This window comes from Petaurus breviceps, unplaced genomic scaffold (assembly GCF_028583685.1).
Source record: "Petaurus breviceps papuanus isolate PSGF00001 unplaced genomic scaffold, PetGlider_PUasm1.0 98, whole genome shotgun sequence".
In the NCBI taxonomy this organism is placed as follows: Eukaryota; Metazoa; Chordata; class Mammalia; order Diprotodontia; family Petauridae; genus Petaurus; species Petaurus breviceps.
Window position 1 is genome coordinate 64,387,850 of NW_027187460.1, and position 21,279 is coordinate 64,409,128.

Consider the following 21,279-nt stretch of genomic DNA (forward strand, 5'->3'; position numbering starts at 1 on the left):
GTTTGTTTAGAGTCATATTTTATAGGTATTTGAGGTGGTTATGGGGGGGGGGGGGGGGGCTCAGGGAATTTTACTGCTTCTAAGCTGCCATCTTGGTTCCACCCATGACCTCTTTTCTGTTGATGAGGTTTCAAGTTGTCTTTTGCATAGTCCCAGGCTGAATGAAGGAGCTTCCTAATGTCTCCTTTTGGATTCCTTGATAAGTTTTAAATCTAGTGTTCTCTTTAAATCATTGCTGGAATATACAGGAATGATAGTTTCCTTTCCATTGTTTAATGCTGTAATCTTAACTGGAACCTCCCCTTTAGTTTTCAGAAGGGCATAACTATATAGTAATTAAATTGTAAACCTTAATTATATTGAGTTAAAATAATTAAACCTTAATTAATTAAAACCTTACACCTTCTGGCCTAGCAGAACCTGATCTCAAACTGTAATAAATCAGTAATCATCAAAACAATTTGGTACTGGCCAAGGGTGGTAGACCAGTGGAATGGACTGAATAAATAATACAAAGTAATGACCACAGTAGGCCAATGTTTGATAAACCCAAATATCCAACCTTTTGGGACAAGAATTCACCTTTTGACAAAAATTGCTTGGAAAACTGGAAAGCATTTTGGCAGAAACAACATCTCACATGATCTGTCAAGGTAAAGTCAAAATGGGTACATGATTTAGACATAAAGGGTGATATCATAAGCAGGTAAGGGAGCATGGAAAAAACAACAACTACCTTTCAGATCTATGGATAAGGGAAGAATTTATGAGCAAGCAAGAGATAGAGGCTATTTATGGAGAATAAAATGAATAATTTTCATTACATTAAATTAACATGTTTTTACACAAACCAAACCAATGTGTCCAAAATGAGAAGGAAAACAGGAAACTGGGAAAAATGTTTATAGTGAGTTTACTGAGTCAAATCTATAAGAATAAGAGTCATTCCCCAATTGATAAATGTTCAGAGGATATGAACAGGCAGTTTTCAGAAGAAATCAAAAGTATCTATATAGTCATATAAAAATACTTTAAATCGATATTGATTAGAGAAATGCAAAGTAAAAACAACTTATACCTATCAGATTGGCTAATATGACAGAAAGGGAAATGACAAACATTGGAGGGGATATGGAAAAATTGGGACCCTAAGGCATTATTGATGGAATTATGAACTGGTTTAAACAATGTACAGAGCAATTTGAAACTAGGCCCAAAGTAAGGGCTATAAAACTGTGCATACCCTTGATCCAGCAATTCCTCTGCTAGATTTGTATCCCAAAGTGATTAAAAAAGAGAGAAAAAGGAACTATATGGACAAAAATATTTTAGCCACTCTTTTTGTGGTGGTAAAAAATTGGAAATTGAGGTGATGCCCATCAATTGTAGGATGGCTGAACAAGTTATGTTATATGATTGTGATGGAATACTGTTATGCTATAAGAAATAGCTAGCAGGGTGGTTTAAAAAAATAAAACCACTTATAGGGTTATATCCCAAAGAGATCATAGAAGTGGGAGGAAGACCCATATGTACAAAAATATTTATAGCAGCTCTTTTTGTAGTGGAAAAGAATTGGAAATTAAGGGGGTGACCACCAATTGGGGAATGGCTGAACAAGTTGTGGTATGTGTATGTAATGGAATACCATTGTGCTATAACAAACGAGGAGCAGATGGACTTCATATTTACCTGGAGAGGCTTATACGAACTGATGCTGAGTGAGAAGAGTAGAACCAGGAGAAATTTGTACACAATTATAGACACAACGTATGTATGATGACCAACTTTGATAGACTGTTCTCTTCTCAGCAATGCAGGGTTATAAGTCAACCCCAAAAGACTCATGATGGAGAGAGATGTCTACATCCAAAGAAAGAAATTTGAATCCAAATTGAGGCAAACTGGCTGCTCTTTTTCTTTTTCTTGCTTGGTTTTGTTTCCTCTTTCCCATTGTTCATTCTAGCTGATATAGTCCTTCTTTATAACCTGACTAATGTCTCATGTGAAAGTATTTGCAGATCCTATACTTGATTGTTTGCTGCCATTGGGGGGGTGAGGAGAAGGAGGGAGAGAAAATTTGAAACTCAAGGAATTGTGGAACTGAATCTTGTAAACTAAAAGTAAATAAATTAATAAAGACCAAAAAAAAAAAAAACCAAATAAAACCAAACTAGGAAAGACTTATATATGAACTGATACAAAGTGAAGTGAACAGAACTGGGAGAACCTTGTACACAGTGACAGCAGCAATGTGGTACGATGAATGACTTAACTATTCTCATAAGTACAATGATCTAAGACAGTTCTGAAGGACTTATGATGAAAAATGGCATTCACCTTCAGAGAAAGAGTTGATGGAGTCTGAATGGGGATCAAAATATGCTTTTTTAAACTTTTTGTTTTACTTTTTTTGGTCTGTGTTTTCTTTTGTAACATGGCAAATGTGGAAATATGTTTAGTATGACTATGCATGTATACATTTATAACCTATATCAGATTTCCTGCTTTTTCAAGGAGGGGTTGGGGAAAGGAGGAAGAGAATTTGGAACAAAAAAAATTTTTTTAAATGAATATTAAAAGTTGTTTTTACATGCAGCTGGGAAAAAACAAAATTTTTTAAAAAAACCTTTTACCTTAAACTCAGGCTCTTTAAACCCTCTTAAAATTTTATTTATTTATCTATTAATTAATTTATTTCAAACAACTGAGACTAGTGATCTCAACATGTAGAAAGATGGTCTTTATGACATTACTGTTTTTGCTATGAGTCAGTAGCTCTAATTTCAGTGTTATTGGCTTTGTACTTTTGTTATATTGTAGTGTCAGCTGTTTATGACATCCTGGCTGTATGAAAATGTTGAAAACAGTAGCTATGCAAAGAAACATTGAGCACAGATTAAGGAGACATTCTTTTCCCACTATAAAGGAAATGGTGAACCTAAAAGACATAGTTTAATATGTAGCTTTGTCTTTTAGGGAAAATGCATGATTTTCAAGAATTTGTCTTGCCTTAGATTGTGAGTCAGGATGTGTTTCTAATTCTTTCTCTTTTATCACTAATTTAATTATTTTTTGTGACCTTTCTTCATCTGCAAAATGAGAAATTTAGATTATGTAATCTTTATTAAGGTCTTTTTGATTCCAAAAGTTTGTGATGTTTCCTATAATTATACATAATTTCAAATGGCACTAAAGTTTTTTATGGTTTAGAAGGGGCCATGCCCCTAAATTATAACCCTTGCCACTTTATTTATAATTACAGTGAAATCTCATTAATTTATGTATTACTAATTTGGGAAATGACAGCACCATAGTCAGCCTGGGCTGAAGTTAACTTTTGTTCATACTGTCATGAGAAATTTGTGAAACAAATGAAGAGTACAAACATAATTATTGTAAAAATGTTTAATATCATTTAAAGAAACGTCTTAAGACCTTCAGAAAATTAATTATATGAAAATGATTTACTTATAGCCAATTTCTTACTTATACTCAATTTGAAAATACTTGGTTAACAGTTAAAAAAAGCCAACTTATTATGTGTGTTTGTCTGACTTACTAGAGTTTGCTTTGTAGCCAGGAGGACCTGAGTTCAAGTTCTTATTCTGACACATTTAGGTGGTATGACTGAGTAAATCACTTAACCTCTCATCATCTCAAGATGAAGATTATTAACTAAGATTATTAGTTCCAGAATAGGTACTTACTTGTATTGGTAGAGTGAATTTCCTTTCTGAGAGTTTCTGTTATCAGTGAAATATAAGTGTGATCCAAAATCCAAAACAAAATAGGATACTTTATATACTATAGTTGATCTTTTTGTAATTTTATTTTCTACAGGTATGCACAAATCCAGATTACTTCCAGATAATGATAGATATTAAGTAGCTTCATCAAATGTAATCCTTCCTAAATCTTCATGGAATTACCTGTTACGGCAATAGCTTAAGTGTTAACTTGGAACTTTATAATCTAAGGTAATATATGAAGATATTTTAAAGAAATAATTCTTACCTCAGTAAATAAAATACGCATATACAATGTAGAAAAGAAAAAAGGATCATACAGGATACCATGGATCTCTATTATATTTAGCCAACCTTTTCTTTGAAATATGTAATAAATGTAACTTAAAATTTTCAAAGCTGTCCTCCTTGTTTATATTTACTTCTGGCCTTCGTTCTCTGCATTTTTACAAAAGGGCTTTAGCAGTCCTCTTTTCTTTTTCTTTTTTCTTTTTGACAACCTGATTGCTAATCTCCTTTTTTCCCCTTACAACTTCTTCTTCCCAGTTAAAAGAAAAATGAGAGAAAAGCAAATCCTTGTAATTAACTTGCATAATCAAGTAAAAAAAAATTCTCACAATGTATGTATCATTCTTTATCTTGTGACCATCACCCCTCTTTCAGGAGCTGGTTTCATAAAAAAGAGTGTTTCATAATCAGTCTTCTAGAATGCTGGATGTTCATTGCATTGAGTAAAGTTAATAAATATTTTGAAAACAATTTTTTATAGCATCACTTATTGTATAAATTGTCCCCTGGTTTTTGCTCTTGAAAGTTTTTGTCTGTTCATATAAATCTCCCTAAGTTTCTCTGAAACTCTCCCTTTTGTCATTTCATGCTTTGCAGTAATATTCCATTATATTCAACATTAGCCATTCCTCAACTGATGAGTACTCCTTCTGTTTATAGTTCTTTGCTATAACAAAAAGATCTGTTATGAACATTCTTGTATATATGAGCCCCTTTGCCTTCTCTTTGGGGTATGTGCATAGTAGTAGTATTTCTAGATTAAATGGTGTATACAATTCATTGATTATTTTGAGCACAGTTCCAAATTACTTTCCAGAATGGTTGGACCAATCACAGCCCCAACAACAATTCAGTAAGCTGTCTTTTTATCTGCTGTGCCTAAAAGAAATATCATTTTTCTTTGTCTATCTAATGGGTTTGAGGTAGTTTCTTAGAGTTATTTCCTTTTTCTCTAATTTTTAGTCATTTGAAACAGTATTTTTCTGCATGGTTACTGATAATTTGGACTTTTTCCTTTGAAAACTGCCTACTCATATAGTTTGACCATTTATCTATTTGGAAATGGCTCTTAGTTTTACATATTTGAATCAGTTTTCATATATAACTTGGCTCTTGGACTTTTATCAGAGAAATGTGCTGCAAATTTTCCATTACTTAATTGCTCCCCCTCCTTTTTTTACCTCATAGGTTTAATTGGCAAAAAAATTTTTAAAAATTTATATATAATGAAAAATTTGCAATTTTTATCTTCTTTAGTCTTTTTCTTTTTTTCAGCTTTGAATGCTCAATTAATTAAAGATCCTTTTTCTTTCCTTTTTTTTCCCTCAATTTTTAAATATTTTTATTTAAAGTTTTGAGTTCCAAATTCTATCCCCTCCATTCCTTCTCCTCCCAAGACAGTAAGCAGTCAGTATAGGTTATACATATGCAATTATGTAAATCATTCTGTATTAGTCATTTTGTAGAAGATGACTTGTTCTACTTGTCATTTCTTATAAAACAATAATATTCCTTTACAGTCATATACCACAACTTTTTTAGCCATTCTGCAATTGAAAGGCATCCAGTACTTAAGTCTAGTCTTTTCTGTCCCTTTTTTGATCATGAACTCTTCCTCTTTCCATAGTTGTGAAAGGTATTTCCTTCCTTGTTTCCTTCTTAAATGTCTGTAATGTGACCATTTATATTTATGTATCTGCTTGATGCCTATTTTGATATTTATCATGAGATTTTCTAAATTTAATTTTAGCCAGATTGCTTTCCTGTTTTCCCAGCAGTTTTTATCAAATAATAAGTCATTGCCCCAGTGGTTGAGGTTTTGAGGCTTTCCAGATACTGTATTAGTATTTTCATTTGCTTCTGTGTGTTGTGTATCCAATGTGTTCCACCAATTAAGTTTTCTGGGTTTTTTTTTTTTAAACTGGTCCCAAATAGTTTTGTTGATTATTGCTTTGTATGATACAAATTGCTTTGTGAGATCCTCTACTATTATGCCCTCTTCCTTTTTTTTATCATCTTCTTTGAGATTCTTTACCTTTTTGTTTGTTCAAATTGATTTTTAAAATTTTAGCTCTTTAAGGGTACTTTTATAATATTTAATATATAATAATAACTAGTGAATATTCCAAATTATATAGAGACTGTTCTTGCATCATCAGTAAGATACATTTAACATCTGTGGTTAAGTATATGTATTGGATGCCATTGAAGTTTTTTTTTTTTATTTTTGTCATAAATTACTCTCTTTGCTTTAAATAACTTTAACTTCAGTCTCAAATACACAACCTTTCTGTTAACCCTACCTCTTAACCCCATAATAATGGGTTAGAAACGAAAGGTATACTAATAGAAAATTATAAGAATAAAAGAAAGCTATCTCTGATATACCTATCATCAGTTAAGATTAGCAATTATAAAATATTTTTGGAGGGAAACATTCCTTTCATTTTAAAATTTTATAATGCATAGGTAGATTTTTTCAACATATTTTTTCAACTTTATATTTTTTTAAACTTGAGATTCCAAAAACATGTTTTTTGTCACATTTTTACTAATTAGATAGGTTATTAAAAATATAACTTGCCTAAAATTTGTATAAAAATCCTTGAGGATTCAGCCTTCTGTGTTATAATGTAAAATATAATGTATTTTAATATTAATTAATTAATTAACATTAAACAAATGGAAAAGCAGTATTACTAATGCAAAAAAGAGGTACTCCTGCAATACTTTTTGCTCCTTTTTAAAAAATAGTTGTGGAAAAAAGTTTTTTTGTAGTCGTAGGAAACACTTTGAACTTAGACTTAAGTGTATTACTTTGCCCTTTATTTTACCTTGTGACCTAAACACCAGGCATTTCACTTCTCTGAGTTTGATTTCTTCATCTGTAAAATGGGATGATGATTTTTTACTATCTACCTTATGGAATTGTTTAGGTAGCACTTTGAAAACCTTAAAGTCTTTTGACATTATTTTTGGAAAACTGTGTAGCTTTAATAATTCCTATCTGCTGACAAAAAAGTCATCTTTAAAAATTATAAATACATAAATAAAAGTAACTATTGTTATTTATCCATGACAAAGGAACACAGTTAAGAGGAGGAAACAATTGCTGCTCAAAGTTAATAAAATTTCCATTTTTCTTAAACTTGTTTGTCATTATGCATACAAATGTGAGCAGAAAAATAGTATTAGTTTTTAAGTATTAGAGGGATTCTGATACAATTTTTAAAAGCTATTCAATAAATACAGTGTCTATTCTCTATGGAATTTTAAAATGTTATTTTGTGACAAAAGTTATTTCTATATGTGTAGCTGCTTAGCTATCTTACTGAGGAAATGATGAAATTTTTTCTGAGGCTTTATATTGTAATTTATATACTTTAGTTATAAGTTTGTATCAGCGAGCAGCCTCACCAGCTGAAAGATTGTATCGAAACTTGAATAATTAGCCATATCAGAAAACATACAATTAATAATGAACAGATTGTTAGATACTTCCTTCTAGCAGTACAATCATTTAAAAAAGAAAACATTCCAAATGTTTTTTTCATTTAAAAAGCATTTCACCTGCCAAAATACACAAATGTGGTTTTCTTAACCTTGAGCACTGATCTATGCATGTGGAAGTAGAAGACCTCTCTGCCTGACTGCCTGCTACTTAGTTATTGATAAAAGCAGAATTGCCCCTAGAGAAGTGAGATGATGTATTGTTATGCTACTTGTGTTCATGACTTTCTTCCTTTATAAAAACTTCAGAAAAGTTGTTTAACATAAAATTCGAAAGTTTATGGTGATGTTTTAGATGATGGTTGTGTTTTAGAAGTAGGTACAAGGAATGAGACAAATACATAGTAAATATTTTTAAAATGAAAATCTATACAATAGGCCTTTGTAAAATGGCAGTATTAATAATAGAAGCAAAAATAAAAATGTAATTTTCTGCCTTCCTCTTCACAGTTGTAATCCTTGGGGATTACTCTCTCAGGAATGAAATTTATATTTATGATAATTGGATTTTCTTCATTTCTCATTTTTATCTCATGCTTATTGCAAAACGAATATCCTAGGAACATTATATTAGGAACATTATATTCCAAAATACTTACATAGTTTTCTATTACAAAATATAGAGTTAATTATGTTAGGATGATCTGTGGGATAAGAATGTATGTAAATCAGTTGTCTGTATTGAGCTTCTCTTGTATGCAGGTCATTGTGTGAGGTGCTTGTAAGGAAATATGATCGAAGTGTTGTTATTTTTCTGGGGTTTATATAGTCTTCTTGAGAGGGTTAGGATTTCTATACACATTACAAATTAAGTACAGGTTATAGTATTTCAAATTCTTTATGTAAATGGTAAGATGATATGGATTTAGATGTTGTTGATCAGTTAAGTTTTCCTGGGGAAAATCAGTTTGGGGGGTCTTTTAGGTGGTGAGGAACATGAATTGGCAGATTTTATGGCAGTGGTGTGAAAATAACTGCAGCATGACTGTTTGAATATGTTCGTAAACTAAGCATGAAAGGCTGTCATGATGGGCCTAAGAATACAGGATCAGGAGTAGTCCAATAAAGTTACTGTGCAGGTATATGTGTTTTCTCAGTGTTGGTGGATCAAGAAATGATGGTACTTTATGTAGCCACACAGGTGCCTGATTTAGAAGTGATGATCAGCTTATATGAAAACTGGAGAGACCTTATGAATATAAATATTTCCTGGAAATAATGAATCCAAAGTAAAATGTCTGAGTTAAAAGTAAGAAAAGATAATAGCAATTTACTTGATGCCTTTAGACCTCAGTTTTCACACCTATAAAATGTAAATAATAATCCTTTTATTACCTACCTCACAGGACAGTTGTGAGGAAAGCACTTTGTAAGCCTCAAAGTACTATCTACATGTAATCCACAATATTATCATTTATGGCACCACAAAAATCATGGAACAGTTGGAACCTGGAGATTAAGTCTTTTTGTCTTTGGAGAGAATTGTACATAAATGATGATGATGATGATGATGATGATGATGATGAAGACGAAGATGATAATAATAATAATAGCCATAGCTAACATTTCTATAGCACCTGCTGTGTGACAGGCACTGTGATAAATACTTTACAATTGTTATCTCATTTGATCCTCACAATAACCCTGAGAGGGAGGTGCTATTATTATCCCCATTTTATAGATGAGGAAACTAAGGGACATAGTGGTTGGGACTTGCCCAGGGTCACACAGCTAGTAAGTGTCTGAGGCCAGATTTGAACTCAGGTCTTTACTCCAGGCCTGGCATTCTATCTACTGCACCACCACCTAGCTGTCTCTGTTTATCTTCCATTTAATAGCAAGGACAGCTGCTATGAGACTCTTCAAAACTATAATTTCTCTTTGCTTGTTATTTTCACCCCCATCTACTTCCCCATTTTTATTAACAATAAAAACTCTCTGAGACTTGGAAAGAAAAAGAGAATACATTCAGAATGGAGACTTACAGTTAGGTCATGATTAATACAAAATGATTTAATGTGCATGAATAATGTGAACTTCAATTTAGTGCAAATTATAAATGATATCAGGTTACATTTAATCCAAACCAAAATTAAATTAATGTGACATGCGTTTATCATGCTGCTGTGGCATCAGGCTACACTTGCCCATTGTCATGTATGGATTTGATGTGCTGCTTACATATCATATTACCAACAGTTGTATTTATTTTTTTTTTAAAAAGAACCCTTAGCAAATGGACAAAAGAAAGAATAATTCAGAGTGAAGCACTATCAGTGCAAAAAAGCAGAACTTTGTTATTACATTAGAATGAAAATTTGATGAAACTGAATAGCACAAATACGATTATAATAACTAAAATGGGATGAAATATCAGAATACCTATATCTATGGCATGGGAAATTATAAAACATACGGGTGAAAGAAGAACACAGCTGCAGTAACTTTTTGTAGTTTTCAAAGCACTGCTAGGAATAGAAGTCTTAGAGTGATAGAGATGGTGGTGTTTTATCTGTACAGGTTGAAGATTGCAATAAAAAACATTCCTTTTAGAGCTGCCATTCAGACAAAAGCTTCTAGTTTAAGGCAATGAAAGAAAATGGAAATAAGATGGATAGTGAAGAAACTTTTATCATAAGCATTGGTTGGTTTGATCATCAATTTCAGTTGCATAATGTAAAATAAAAATAAAGAGAGGTGGCCAGCACACATAATGATATGGCAGATAATATCATGATGTTTTGAAGAAAATAATTGAATAATGTGAATTAACTAAGCAGCAATTTTTAATGTGGATGAAATTGGCTTATTCTGGAAAAGGATACCTTTTAAAACTTACTTTTCTAAGAAAGAAAAAGCCAGACTTGAATTTAAAGTGTCTTAGTAGATAATGCAAAATGGGATTTTAAATTAAAATCAATGATTGTTTATTGGTCTTGAAATCTCAAGCTCTGAGAGGATCACTTCTAATTCTTTTTCAGAATTTTTTTTTTGGAGGGGGGAAGACAGGGCAATTGGGATTAAGTGACTTGCCCAAGGTCACATGGCTAGTAAGTGTTAAGCGTCTGAGGCCAAATTTGAACTCAGGTCTTCCTGACTCCAGGGCCAGTGCTTTCATTATTCACTGTGCCACCTAGCTGCCCCTCTAATTCTTTTTCAAATAAGAAAGCATGGGTGACTAAAAAGTCACAAATACTAATTTTCAAGTTATTTTGGCCCAGCTGTTGAAAAATGTTACAATGACAACATCACATTTAAAGCAGTAATAATTTTAGGTAATGCCCATATCATTCTACAATACTTGGTTTATTGCATAAGAATATGAGCATAAAAATTTACTGAGATATGGATAAAAATTCTTTGTACCTACCACTATATCAGTAAAGATTTAGTGAAAGACAGGATAGTTCAGTCTAAATTGCTAAAATATTTTGAACTTCAAATAATGACATTTTTGCCATATCAATAGGTTTATCCTTAATTATAATGTTCATTAGTTTTTTATTTTAAAAATTTTGTAATCTGCAACTATTCTATTACTTTATAATAATATTGAATCAGAAGTACCTTCTTCTTATACTTTACTGTCATATAACATTAATAAACAGATTAAAATTTACTTTAAAATTGCTTATTACCGATTTCTATTGGACTGGAACCAAGTACCATATTTTACATATAATTATAACTTAAAATAGTGTGAATTTTCAAAATAGGACCACTTCATGTAACTCATTGGGACCCAGCTGTATTCCAAAGGACTTAATCCAACCCTTTGTTCACACAATTCCATAACCTTTTCACTTCTAACTATCTATAACTTCATCCTATCTTCAGTCAATCTTTGGTTTGGTATTCCTGTTCTCCACCCCCATCCCAGCCTTTAGATCTTCTTATCTTCTCAAAGAACTATATCACCTCCAAGATTTTGAATATCATTATTTCACTTTCTGACCAAAACCTATTCTTTTCCCTCTCCCACTTGCTTATCCTAAAAATTATTACTTTTTCTTATTGTGACTTTCAGATCTCCAATTCCCCTTTGTTTATCTCTGCCTTTCTGGCCCCATTTGCCTCTGTACCCAGCCTTGGACCTGTGGTCTTGCATTTTAATGATTCACACAATCGTCAACCTCCAACCCTAGATCAATCTCATTATTCTATTCCTATATCCTACTGTGAGAATGCTAAATCAGTCTGGAGACATTCATGAGATACAGGTGATTTAATTCATTGTTAATTTTTGGTACCTAACCTCAACTGAAACCATATTGCTATTCCGTGATATTTCTAGATCTGCTTTTACTGACTTCTTTTTACAGAATCTACATCGAGAATTCTGGCCTTTTTAAACATACCTCAGATCCTCAAGGTATCTTTACCTCCTTCTAGTTTGCAGTAAATGCCGTAAGTTCCCTTTGCCCCCCTTCAAGGCTGTTCAGTGAGAGCTCTTGCAGTTCCCTTATTTCCCTTAAATTCTTTTTTCAGTATTGTTACCCCCTTTCTTCTCCTTCCCTCCTGTATCAAAGGAATTGGTATCCTTTTAACTTGTTGGAGTTAAACTTTCTACATATGCCATTTCAGGACTTGGGGATAGAAAAACGAAAGGGACATTCTCTTGCCTCAAGTTGTGTACAGTGGAAAATGTTACAATGGAAGTGTTACAGTACAAAGAGTCCTGTATTTAGAGTTGGAGGATGTGTGTTTGAATCTTAGTCCAGCTATTTATTAGTTGTATGTATTTGGGCAAGCTACGTTACCACTCTGCACCTCAGTTCTTTATTTGTTTAAATGAGAGTTGAACTGAATGGCTACTGGGTCCATGATTCTATGATTGCTTGACTTTCTTAGATCCACTGAATACATGTAGTAAGCAGCATATATAGGAATTATGTTGGTAAATTCACAAATGAACTTGTTATTCTCAGTTTTTCATAAACATTTTAAATTTCTTCTGCTATGCTCAGTTCCTGTTATACATAAAGTTCATAATTTTACTTTTTTAATGGAAGAAAATGCTAAGTTTGTGATCAGTAATATCAGAACTTCATATATTATTTGAAGCCTTAGCCCAATATTAATGCTTATATTTATTTAATTTTTCTAGTAAGTATCTTCAGAGATTGAGGACATGTCACAGTGGTATAGTGGATAGAGAACTGGCTTCAGAACCAGGAAGATTTGGATTCAAGTCCTACTTCTGAATGTTTATGTACCCTGGCCAAGTTGCTAAACCTCTCAGTGCTATAGGCAAGGTCAGGACTTTAAGTTGCAGAAAATGTGCTGACCTGCAGTGGTCGAGGACATTTCTCCATACAGGGAGTTCCCTATTCTAATGAAATCACAGATCCAGTCACTGTGCAGATCTTTATTAATTTCTCCAGTTGAAAAAATTTAAAGTATAGGTTGAGAAGAATAGAGTTCCTCTTCCTCCCAAACATAATGATGATCAAACCCATTATGGCATATTTTAGAGGAGCAAGTGAGTATGGGATGATTAGTTTAGTAAATATTCAACATGTTTTGAAATTTTTTGATTTTTTTAGAAACACAGTAAATTACAAAATGTAGGTGTTTCGGCTTTTGAAACTTTTAGTAACAATTATCTTCTCTCTTTTACTGTAAGATACTATAATTCTCTTTTAAAGTTAGTCTTTGTCAAGAGACTTTGTGACTCAATTCATTGTATATCTAAAAGTACCTACTAGCATACAGCTCAGTGCTAGGCACATGTAAAAACAAGTAAAACAGTTCCTGCTTTTATAGTATAGCATAAGGGTAGAATGTGATAGTAAACAAAGAGGGGAATCAGTACAAAGTACTATAGGGAAATTTAAGTAGGGAGAGATCACATTCAATTAAGGAAGATCAGGGGAAGCTTTATGGAAGAGGCAGTAAGTACCTGAACCGGACTTTGAAAGATGAGGAGAATTTTAATAGGTTGAGATCAAAAGGGGAGTGTATTCTAGGCATGTGGGACTGCCAGATATGATGCTCATAAGAGAATGCAGATGATACGGGGAAATAGACAGGAGGCATAAGTACAAATATGCAAGGTCTTGGTAATCTGATATGTTAAAAATTGGCAATATCCCAAGATTCTGAGAAGCCCCTTCTTTACCTTGCTTTCAGTGAGGACAATCAATAAGCATTTATAAAGTGCGTATTGATGTATGTCAAGCATTGTGTTAATCCCTGGGGGATACAAAAAAAGGTAAAAATACAAAAATAGTACCTTTGTTCAAGGAGCTTACACACTAAAGGGAAGGACCTATATAGGTATCTATATAAATAGGTACTTACCTGATATAAACAGAGTTGAAGGAAGTTACCTTTAGAGAGTAAGACTTAAGTGAGTGAGAAAGGTGGGCAGGAGATTGTGTCAGGCCTCCTGCAGAGTCTTGGAAGAAGCCAGGGATGCCAAGAATTTGAGGTGAGGAGGGAAACCTCCAGGCATGGTGGGCAGCCAGTGCAAAGACAAATTCTTAAAAAAGACAACTATTTTTACTTCCCTTTAATCCCAAATTATATGATTTAGTTAATGTAGAAAACATCCTTTTTAAAAAAATTAACAGATATAAATTACTTTGAAATAGCTGAGAACCTTTCAGGAAGAAATTAAGAGTTTAAAAGGCCTTTATCATAGCTTAAGAGTAGGGAGGTATCCTCAAATCCTTTTCCTTTCTAACTCTTGCTGGGCTGCAATCCAGTAAGATTCAATAGAATATGCTATACTGTCATCTAAAGCTTTATTTTACTGTAGAAGTGTTCCTGAATCTTTATAAAGCAAATATTTGTATATATTCCATTTTATTTATTTTGTAATTTCATTGATTGGTACTAAAGGGAAAAAAGAGTTATCTACCAAAGTTATTAAAAAAATCATGCTTTGGAATTTCAACATTAACTTTTTGGTTTTGTCACTGTGTGATGTACATTTAACTTTTCTGTGCTAAATCAAGAGAATCCAATCATAGATAATCAGTTCCCATGAGTTTTCTACATTCATTTTAAAAGCATATAAAATATAAATATGGAATACATACATTTCCCATATCACAGGGAATCTTCACTTCCTTTATGGCATTTTGATATTTAAAGAGTTATGTTGTTATATATAATGTGTAATTGTATATATCATATTGTATTATATTTTAGTGGAATTTAATAGTTTCAAGAGTTATAAGTTCCTTTAGACACGGTTCAAGCCAGTGAGATGAATTAACCCTTCTTTCAATAAATACTTTGACAATGACAAAATTGTCAACAGAGATTTGGCTGACAACACAGGTGACTGAGGGACAAAAAGATGTTTAAAAATTCTAGTATCTGTTTTGAAGAATATAATGTTAACTAACTTTGTTAAAGACAGCTGTTGTTGTTAGCCCTTTGCTCTTGAAGTGGACCAAAAGAACATTTGGCAATGCAGATAGGTAGCCTGTGTAGCCTATTTAATTCAATATCGTTGTGCTTTGAAAACTTTTATTTACTTTTTTATGTGAAATCTTAAAAAAAAATATGAATATGCAAAACGTAGAAATACCCTGAATAAAAGGTAAGTTATATGAGAAGTCTAGTCATGTACCTATATATAAAGATATATGTTTGCTTTTCCACATAGATTTTTTTTGGGGGGGAAGTAATTGCAAATAAGTATTAATAAAATTAAAATCTTTAATTATAAATCTTAATCTCTCTGAGCTTAGAATTTAGTTGGCCATTACCATTTTGTCCTATCTTGAACAGCCTTTCTGGGATAGCCAGTATACAATTGATAATTGAGGCATATAAATTTGTTGTGTTTCTACCTCTGGTAGACAGATAAGTGGCAGGATTTTTTAAACTGGAGGTATTTATTCTGAAGGAGACAGGACTTAGGATAATCAACTTCAGGTATTTGAATGATTATCATGTGTAAGACATATGTAAGGCATCTTACAGGTAGCACAGTGGATAAAGTGCCAGACCTGAATTCAGAAAGATTCACCTTCCTGAGTTCAGATCTGGCCTCCGTCACTTACTGTGTGATCCTTGCCAAGTCACTGCTCCATTTGCCTCATTTTCCTCATCTGTAAAATTATTTGTTGAAGGAAATGGCAAACCGTTCCAGTATCTTTGCCAAGAAAACTCCAAATGGGTTCACAAAGAGTTGAACATGATTGAACAATGAAATGAGAATTTTGTGTTTGGCTTCAAAGTGAAGAACTAGGAGCAAAAACTTTTTCATAGAGCTGTTCAGAAGCAGAATAGACAGCCATATGAAATAGTGGGTTCACCCTAAGCTGAAAGAACACTTGTTGGATATGTTTTAATTGGGATTCCTGTACAGGTATTTCAAAAAAACTAGGTAGGTAACATTTAAGGTCCTTTTCCATTTTGAGATTTTTTTGAAAACAAGGAGAGCATAAGAAGTTCCCTCAAGGACTTCAGGATTTAAAGAATAAACTGCAAAAGTAAATTGTCCAATGAAATCTATCCTCATAAAATTGAGCTACTTAGAATTGAAGCCAGTTAATTTTGTAATTTAATTCATAAACTACACATCATTTATAACATATCATACATATCATTTATATAGACAGAGATGCAAAAACAGTCAGTTCTACTGAAGAACTAAAGTTGGGGATTACCCAAAGTACAGTGAAGAGGTGCTAGATGTGCCACATGACAAGTGAATTATTCAAGAAAACTGATATAAAGGGTGCTAGCAGAGAAATGTGTAAATGGAAAAAAAGATTGGGTTGGTTATGTAGTAAGAGTAAGGGACAACCAAAGGATAACCCACATATTTTACATGTGATGTGAAGAAGGCCCCAGCTTATCGGATGGATCCCTATGATGAATTTTTGGGAGGACGTAAATGAAAGTCACATGTATGAGGCAGCTGGTGACTCAATAAATAGAGCCTGGAGACAATAAGATCTAAATTCAAATCTGAACACTTTCACTTTCTTTCTGTCCTTTTTTATTTTCATTGTCCTCTGACACCTTTTAGCTGGGACTGTGTGGAGGTCACGTCACCGTTTGCCTCAGTTTCCTCATCTGTAGAATGGAGACAATAGCACCTACCTTTCAGATTTGATGTGAGGATCAAATGACATAATACTTGTAATTGTGCTTATCACAGAGCCTGACACATAATAGACACTTTATAAATGCTTATTCCTTCCTTCCCTTCCCTCTCTTATCTCCCTCCTCACACAGGATGGGTAGATATACATAGGTTGTGACCTGCCTTGTGGGAAGGAGTACCCACATTGATTAGATCACTGATCCATTGGATTATATATTTGTATACCTACTAGAACAAAAGCATTTGACAGTCTTCCTTTGCTTTTAGGTCTGTTTTTGTGAATCAGAAGGAAAGATTCATGTATGTGTAATCAAGTAGCAGAAGCAGTGGATACTTGAAATTTGAAAGCTGGACACAATTGAAATGTAATTGGAATTAAATAGAAAACATTTACTTCATACTTCTAAATGAGGTTTTAATTAAAATAAAATTAGCTCATCTTTTTTTTTAAACTCATCCCTGAGTAGGAAATTTGAAACACACTTCAGTTGATGGTTGGCTTTCTCTGACTTTGATTAATCACTTTCAAAGTAAGCAGAGGATCAGTACAGTAATTTCATAATTACTCACAAGTGAGTTAACTTGAAACTTTACAGTTATTTTAGTTAAAGGGGTTTCATACTGGTCTGCCTCTTATAATGTTGTATATTTTTTATTGTGTAATTCAAATACTTATAAGTGCTAATCTGAAAAAAAATCTACCTGGATACATTTAAGTTGGAAATAGTTTATATATATATATGTATGTATATATATATGTGTATATATGTATATACACACACACATACATACATACATATACTTAAAATCTTTATGCATTGTTGGAGACTAGCTGATGAAGCCATCATTGTGGTTAAAAATTGGAAAGTCTTCAATAAATGTAGCTTTCTGTAAGTTATGATTCCATACTAATGAACCAGCCTGCTTTTACCAAGAAAAATGTTAAAAATAAAACTTTGAACTGCCCTAAAGAATCAAAATGGCAACAGAACTTGATTATTTATGATGAAAATAAATGAAAGGTAGATTAAATACAAGTGCAAGCCTAGGTTCTTCTGCAACTTAAAACATCTTTCAAGTGTCAAAAATGAAATAAGATAAATAGAAATATTGCAGAATGTACATCTTTTGATATACCTAATAAAAATCCTCCATGGAATTGAACTATATAACCGTTTCAAAAAAAGGAATAGAGAATGTATAATATTCTTTTATCAAGTATCATGCAGTATATAATTTTATGTATTGTACAGTATAAAGTTCCTTATCTTTAGAGATCTTTAATTAGAGACCTGGTGACCTTTTTGTCATTGATGTTGAAAAAGAGGCTTCTTCCCTTAAGTAGAGTTTATATAAGATTACACCTCTGAGGTGTCTCTTGGCTTTTAAATTCTTCCTTCTATGATGTTTCTTAATGTAGTGGAATAGTTCTTATGATTTAAGCTTCTAATATGGTAGTGGCTATTTAAAAAATTTTTCTTTTAAGTTTATGGAATAAAGTGAGCATTTCCATAACATAGCACAACAAAAAAATAATTGCATGTGAAACTGCAAAGCTATTCTTTTTTTAATCGATACCCCAAATCAGCAAAAAAGAAAAAGACACAAGAATGTTCAATTCCATTGAAGAATTGAGGTTGAGGATTACTTAGAGGACAATGAAGAGGTCCTTGCAGCAGACTTTGATGTAATATAAAAAGTTTTCAAAAAAGTTTTTTAGATGAAATGGCCTCTTTTTGGTGTGTGTGTATGCCTCTCTCCTTGTCTCTCTTGCTTTGAGTAAGAAAACCATTGTTTAATCATAGAAACTGAGTACTTTGGTTTTTATGTGTTACTCTGTTGATTGCTACAGCCATTCTTTCCTGACAAAACTGTATCTTACATATTTCAGTTTTTCTTACAAAATCAAGATCCTTTAAACTGATAACTTTTCTTCCATTTTAAAATATGTATTTGGGAAAATATCATAAATATTCATGGTAGCTTTTCCTAACACTGTATTAAGAAAAATGAGATATATTTAGTAAATTTTGGTTAGAGGGAATATTGTTCAATTTTTAATGATAAGAGAGAAAAACCACAATGAAATTCACAAGGAAAAGTTAAGCTTTCATTATTATACTATGTATATGGATCTCCTGTAAGTTCATACTAACTATATTCTTGTTTTGTAATTTCAAAATTGCATAAGCTTTAAAAGAAGGTAAAATCCTTACAGAAAAGTCTTTCTGAATGTGCTCAGTTTTCTTACTTTCAATTACCTTTTAATATACTCTCATTCCATTTTTAAAGATATGCTGCATATATAATGCAAGAAATTTATTTTAAAAGGAAGTATTGCCAATCAGTCTAAATTTGTTACACTTAAAATTTGATGGTCTACAGACAATTTATAATCCTTTTCTTGTTATAAAATATTGTCAAATTTGTAGTAGTATCAGTTAGAAAGTTTATGGAAACATTGTTTAAGGTGGTTTAAAATAGAACTAAATCTTTAATTTGAATTTGATGGCACCTGTTTTCATTTTGTTCCCCCGGCAACACCACTGGTACCAAAATTGCCCATAGACCACCCTGGTTTTTGAGAAGAATGAAATCATTCTGGCTTTTACATTTCATCCTTTTACTGACTAAATATTTAAACAGAGTTATAAAACATCTGTCAGAGCTTGTGAACTCTCTCTAGAGTAAAAGAGTTTAGGACACACAATTTGGAGTTTTGCATAAAAAAATCCCTGACTAATTTTAGTTTGTCTTGTTTACTTATGCTAAAATTTTATTTAAAAGTAGAATAGAGAAATTACCAATGGTGACAAGAAATAAAAAAAAAATATCTGGGCCTTGAAAACTGTGGTTTGGAGAGATTTGGCTTCTCTTAGTTCACTTACTGACAAGTTGAGTTGAAAGTTGACTTTTTCTTTTCTTTTCTTTTCCTTTTTTCTGTTTTTTTAAAAAAGACAGCATGATCTATTTTTTAAGGTCTGAGAAGCCAAGGTTAGTTCCAGATGTGAATTAAAGTTTACACTGTTGGGGCTCCTGTGGGAAAAGGGTAAAGCCAACACAAATGTTACCTTCAGTTGTATGCCCTTATGCCTTTCTAAAAGGGTCTGCACGTTTTCACTGCCTGCATATTGGTTGCCGTGTTTGGGAGTCTGAAACATGCTAAAGCATCATGGTTTTATCTATTTTTGGAGTGATGGTAGTTAAGGATTAGAAGGTGTAGAATAAATATCTGGAAAATATTATGTTCATATCCAGAAACCAAAATAACTCTTCTTTCTAGTATCTCCTAATATGCAAGCTGAGTCAGCCATGCCAGATTAACAAATATTCTTGTGATCATTGCTTTCATAAGGAGAGATTTATTCCAGTCTTTTTGAAAAGAAAATTCAGATTACGGAATTTTGTTTTATGTCAGAAGATTTGGGGTTGTAGACAGGAAAATCTTTGTCTTTCATTTCTATCAAATGCCTTGTGGCATTACTTAGGTTTATATCCTTTCTCTAAGAAACGCAGTCTGTCCAGGCTCCAAGGTCATCTTTTGGTCTACTTTTCAAGGGACATAGCTCATAGGTAGAATATTTGACTGCAATTCAGTTTGTTGAGTTAAAAATTTAAAAAAATATATTTATATATATTCACATCTCCTACTTCTCTCTACAGCCACAGATGATCAACTTTAAGGTCATTCACTTGCTTTTTTTCTGACTTTCACAGGTGTTTCTGCATTTGTTTCATCTTCAATTGCTTTTTGGCATCTAGAATAGAGACATAGTAAACTCATTGGCCCAGTTATGAGCTTTCATAATGACCTGATCAGTTTGATTTAAACTTTATTGTCTCCAAAGTGATAATATCCAACATCATGGTATAGGATGTCAAGCTACTGAGGTCTTTGTCTGGGCCCACTGAAATATGAATATCAAAGCCATCAAAACCTTAAAAATGGCATCTTATGCATTGAGTGCTATTTTAACATGTTTTTAAAAATAAGTTTTTCATTAATTTTTCTTTTTTCTTTATTTGGGGAGACTGGTTCTTCCTGTTTCTCTCAGACTGGCAATGCAGTGGCCATTCACTATGCCAGGTCCCATTACTTACCAGCATAGGAGTTTTGACCCACTTCATTTCTGACCTAGTCCAGTTTGTCCCTCCTTAGGCAGTCCTATTCTTGGGGCCTCACCATAATGGAATCAATCTTAGTGCAGACACCCAATGTAGCTTAACTAATTATTGTAGCTCAGAACTTTGGAGTTAAGTGATCAATTCATCAGCCTCCCATCCCCCACCCTCACTCCCATAGTTATAGGTTTGCTTCTACTATGCCTGGAATCTCTTAATTTTTCACAAAAGGAAAAGAAAACAGCAAGCAGCAAAGTTCTTTCAGTACTTATATTTCAGAACATGCTTTAAAACTTTATTTGACTTTTAGGATTAAAGTGTAGGCAAAACTACACCAAAAAACAAAACAAAACAATTTGACCTTTTGGAGGAGTCCAAAGAGCCTCATTTTTCATAAGTCATTCACAATGTATATGGCCTTTTATCTCACTGCTCAATTAATCTCTGTATTGAAGAAATTGTTTTTGTTTTTTGAAGGTTAGATTATATGTGTGTATGTTTCCATTCAGTTGATAGGGTATTTGATTTTGAAATAAT

The 21,279-nt window shown here is 32.6% G+C and overlaps 1 protein-coding gene across 5 annotated transcripts in view; it reads left to right on the forward strand.

Moving 5' to 3' along the window:
- STK3 (serine/threonine kinase 3) overlaps positions 1–21,279 on the forward strand; it is a 468,999-nt gene that overhangs the window by 155,533 nt on the left and 292,187 nt on the right. The gene's annotated exons all lie outside the window — the stretch shown is intronic.